Source organism: Chiloscyllium punctatum, unplaced genomic scaffold (assembly GCF_047496795.1).
Source record: "Chiloscyllium punctatum isolate Juve2018m unplaced genomic scaffold, sChiPun1.3 scaffold_123, whole genome shotgun sequence".
Taxonomy (NCBI): Eukaryota; Metazoa; Chordata; class Chondrichthyes; order Orectolobiformes; family Hemiscylliidae; genus Chiloscyllium; species Chiloscyllium punctatum.
In genome coordinates this window covers 242,621-247,965 of record NW_027309857.1, presented here as the reverse complement: position 1 = coordinate 247,965, position 5,345 = coordinate 242,621, and positions in this window count along the sequence as shown.

Sequence of the window (5,345 nt, the reverse complement as noted above, 5' to 3'; positions counted from 1 at the left end):
TGGAAGCATTTTCGCCTCTCAAGTCGGCGAGTTTACAATGAGATCACGGGCTGATTTGTTTAATCCTCAACTCCCCTTCTCAGCCTTATCTCCCTGGCCCTTGATGGTGAATTGACTCAATGTCTGTCTATCTCAGCCTTGACGGCCCTCTGTTGGAAAGAATTCCACTGATTTGCTCCCCTCTCATAGAGAGAATATCCTCCCCATCAGAGTCTTCAATGTTTGACCCCTTCCGCTGTGATGAGGCCCTCTAGTCCCACATTATCCTGGGTGTAAATCAGAGCAGAATGAACCCCTGAAGGTAGATCTACACTCTCTACTGCCAGTTGTGAGTATTTGAAAACATTTCATATTTTGACATCTGATTAACCAATTAGAGCTGATTTTACACATTAGATTTTCCAATGGAGAGTCTTCTTCAAGAGCACTTCAATGGCTGTAATTCAGCTGGCGGTGTAAGTGCTAGTCAAACACAAGGACACTCGGTGCACTGCTGTGTTTATGAATCTCTCTGCACATGAAAATGGATCCTTCCCATCCCCTTTACCTCTCATCAATGTGGGTGTCATTCAACTTGATCTCCCAGCATCCTCCTCCGTTCTGAACCAAGAGAGGGTGACAGTGAATACTGGGGTCATGCTGCGGACAGGACAAGCCAAATACTGGTGTTTCAGGTTACAACTCTCCATTCTAGAAGAAATATTAAGGCACTTGAACGCAAGTGTGTTGGGGGCAGAGTGATTAAGGCGATGGGTTAGTAATCCATTGGTGTTTCCCCATGCAGGATCAAATCCTGCCGACTCCATCTTGAACAACTTCCTGTCGGGTACCTTCTTGCTCAACTTTCAGAAATCCCATGTCAGCAAGGCCAGGCCAGTTATTTGATTAGACATAGGCTGCTCGAGTTCTTAATCAGAAATATCCCACACTCCAACCGTTATTTCTGTTTCTCTTTTCACAGATACTGCTAGACCCATCGAGCTTCTGCAGTATTCTGTGAATGTACTGCCCAGAAGTGCTGCTTTTTATTAGATTCCTTTAATCTCAGTCCCTCTGTTCACTGCCTCTGGTCAGGGGTAACACTTGCTCCTGCTCATCAAAGTGCCCAGGCCCACGGTTCCCACTCCCATCATTATAAACAGGCGCAGGAATTGTTTTTCAAAAACCCGGAAATTAACGAAGTTCAAATGATCGAAGTTTTATTTTAAAACCCGAAAAGAAACGAAGTTCAAACGATCCGAACCCGAAAATAAACGAAAAATGTTTACACATCAAAGTTTATTTTTAAAACCCAAAAATTAACAAGGCTGGGGAATTCAGATTTCAACCCTCCCCTCAGAGTTGAGCAATTTTCGAAGCCCACTGCCCAGTACCAAATCAACCCTCAACTTCAATTAATCTCTCCCCACTTTGTTTTAACATTTAAGAAGTTCCCCAGACCCAACCCTTGCTCAGGCGCATCCTTTCGGGCTGGACTGGAAAACAAACAAGGAGGGGTCATGTCAGACACCACTTGAATGAGAGGAAAACCAAACGCTCTTAAAATACTCAATAGTGAAGGACATTTAACTCTTACACTGTTCTCATTCTGTCTGAGCTGAAAACGTGTCACAGCACCAAAATGAAGAACCTACACCCCTCAAGACGGGCTTCTTGGTTCAAGATCGGCCAAAAGAATCGACAGATGTGGTCTGTTCAAAAAGCAAGGGGCATTAGTTTATTGAATTGAAGTACCTTGATGCGATTCTGTCCAGCAACACAGAGAATGAAGCTTCTGTTTTCCGTGGTGAAGTTGCACAATTCCATTTGAAAATTACACATGATTTGTATGTTCTTTAAGAAATAGTACAGCCATAATTACAAGAAAGACCAATTACATATAGTAAGGTGACATGATTTCCAGCAAGTTAATCCAATCTTATTTCCTGGGAAAGGGTTCTTAATTACAAGAAAGACCGATCAGCTGCAATGTGGTGATATAATTGAGAACAGGCTAATCCTGTGGTATTCCTTGAAAAAGAAATCTTATTTACATAAATTGTCATCTTATGTGTCAGTTCAGTGTTAGTTCAAATGGGAAATTAATGCGTCAGTATTCAATTTATGACAACTCTATTGTGCCCTTATCTTTGAATTTCAGCTTAATTCTGCAAATCAGGCCATTTTGAATCAAGAAACCATTTTGGAGTAAATAAAAATCTACACAAACTTGTTGCCTAATTCAAATTTTAGGTCCTCATAACGGGGAGATTTTGAGTCTCCTCGGTTTAGGGCACTGACTCTGCGCTGGCTGGTTAAAAGAATATAACCAGGAGATTTAGAGTCTCCTCAGTCAAGGCACTGACTTTGTACTGGCTGGTTAAATATATATAACTAGGAGATTTACAGTCTCCTCAGTCAAGGCACTGCCTCTGTACTGGCTGGTTAAATATATATAACCAGGAGATTTAGAGTCTCCTCTGATCAGAGCACTGACACTGTGTTGTCTGTTTAAATAGAAATAACCAGAAGATTTAGAGTCTCCTCAGTTTAGGGCACTGACTGTGGACTGGCGGGTTAAATAAATATATATAAAACCAGGAGGTTTAGAGTCTACTCAGATTAGGGCACTGACTGTGTGTTGGCTGGTTAATTATATATAACCAGGATATTTAGAACCTCCTCAGTTTAGGGAACTGCGTCTGTGCTGTCTGTTTAAATATATATAATCAGAAGATTTACACTCTCCTCAGTTAGTGCACTGATTCTGGGCTGTCTGATTAAATAAATATATATAACCAGGAGATTTAGAGTCTCCTCAGTTTGGGCACTAACTCTGTGCTGTCTGTTTAAATATATATATAACCAGGAGATTTAGATTCTCCTCAGTTTGGGCACTGATTCTGGGCTGATTAAATAAATGTATATAACCAGGTGATTTTGAGTCTCCTCAGTTTAGGGCACTGACTCTGTGTTAGCTGGTTAAATAAATATATAAAACCAGGAGATTTAGTGTCTGCTCACTTTAGGACACTGCTTCTATGCTGGCTGATTAAATAAATATACATAACTAGGGGAGTTATAGTCTGCTAATTCTAGGGCACAGACAATGTGCTGGATGGATAAATATATATAAAACCAGGATATTGCGTGTCTCCTCAGTTAAGGGCACTGACTGTGTGGTGTTGGGTTATAACTTTTATAACCAGGACGTTTCGAGTCTTCTTAGTTTGGGGCACTGATTCTGGGCTGGCTGGTTAAATAAGTAGATATATCCAGGAGATTTAGAGTCGGTTCAGTTTAGGGCTCAGACATTGTGCTGGATGGATAAATGCATACATATAAACAGGAGATTTAGAGTCTCCTCAGTTTAGGACAATGACTGTGTAGTGGATGGCTAAATTTTTTATAACCAGGATATTTAGAATCTTCTCAGTTTAGGGCACTGATGTTCTGCTGGCTGGTTAAATAATTATATATAACCAGGAGATTCAGATTCTCCTGAGTTTAGATCACTCACTCTGTGCTGGATGGTTAAAAAATATACATAACCAGGAGATTTACAGTCTCCTCAGGTTAGGACACTGACTCTGTGCTCTGTGTTAAAATATATATAACCAGGAGATTTACACTCTCCTCATTTTAGGGCACTGACCCTGGGCTGGGCTGGTTAAATAAATATATATAACCAGGAGATTTAGAGTCTCCTCAGCTCAGGGCATTGACTCTGGGTTTGGGCTGGTTAAATATATATATATATATATATATATATAACCAGGAGATTTAGAGTCTCCTCAGCTCAGGGCATTGACTCTGGGTTTGGGCTGGTTAAATATATATATATATATATATATATATATATATATATATAACCAGGAGATTTAGAGTCTCCTCAGCTCAGGGCATTGACTCTGGGTTTGGGCTGGTTAAATATATATATATATATATATATATAACCAGGAGATTTAGAGTCTCCTCAGCTCAGGGCATTGACTCTGGGTTTGGGCTGGTTAAATATATATATATATATATATATATATATATATATATATAACCAGGAGATTTAGAGTCTCCTCAGCTCAGGGCATTGACTCTGGGTTTGGGCTGGTTAAATATATATATATATATATATATATAACCAGGAGATTTAGAGTCTCCTCAGCTCAGGGCATTGACTCTGGGTTTGGGCTGTTTAAATATATATATATAACCCGGAGATTTCGAGTCTCCTCTGCTCATGGCACTGACTCTGGGCTGGGCTGGTTAAATATATATATATATATATATATATATCACCAGGAGAATTAAAGTGTATTCAGTTAAGGGCACTGACTCCGGGCTGGCTAATTAAGTACATACATTCAAGAGATTTAGAGTCTTCTCAGCTATGGGCCCCAGATTCTGAGCTGGCTGGTTGAATAAATATATATATCCAGGAGATTCAGAATCTCCTCAATTTTGGATCCTGCCTTTGGGCTTGTTGGTTAATTATCTATGAACTGAAGATTTTGAGTCTCCTCAGTTTAGGGAACTGATTCTGTTCTAGCTGGTTAAATAAATACTTTTGTCCAGGAGATTGAGAGTCTCCTCAGTTTAGGGAACTGACTTTTTGCTGGCTAGTTAAATAAATATATATAACCAGGAGATTCAGAATTTCCTCAGTCTAGGGCATTGACTTTGTGCTGAATGTTTCAATAAATATATGTAAAACCAGGGAATTTAGAGTCTGTTCAGTTTAGGGCACAGACTCTATGCTGGATGGTTAAATATATATCACCAAAGTTTTAGAGTCTGCACGTTATGGGGCACTGACACTGTGCTGGCTGGTTAAATAAATACATATAAACAGGAGATTTAGAGTCTCCTCAGGTTAGGGCATTGACATTCTGCTGGCTGGTTACATAAATATATATAACCATTAGATTCAGATTCTTCTCAGCATTAACTCTGTGCTGTCTGTTTAAATATATATAACCAGGAGATTTAGAGTCTCCTCAGTTTGGGGCACTGACTCTTGGCTGGCTCGTGAAATAAATAGATATATCCAGGAGATTTAGTGTCTCCTCAGTTTAGAGCACTGACTCTGTGCCTGCTGTTTTAATTTATATATAACCAGGATATTTAGGGTTTCCCCAGTTTTGGGCACTGACTCTCAACTCTACATTTTAATAAATATATATAACGAGAAAATTTAGAGTCTCCTCAGTTTAGGGCATTAACTCCGTTGACTGGTTAAATATATGTGACCTGGAGATTCAGAGCCTCGTCATTGAAGGCGACTGAGTTTCTGTTGGCTGTTGGAATAAATATATATATATATAACCAGGTGAATCAGATTCTCCTCAGTTTAGGGCATTGACTCTGTG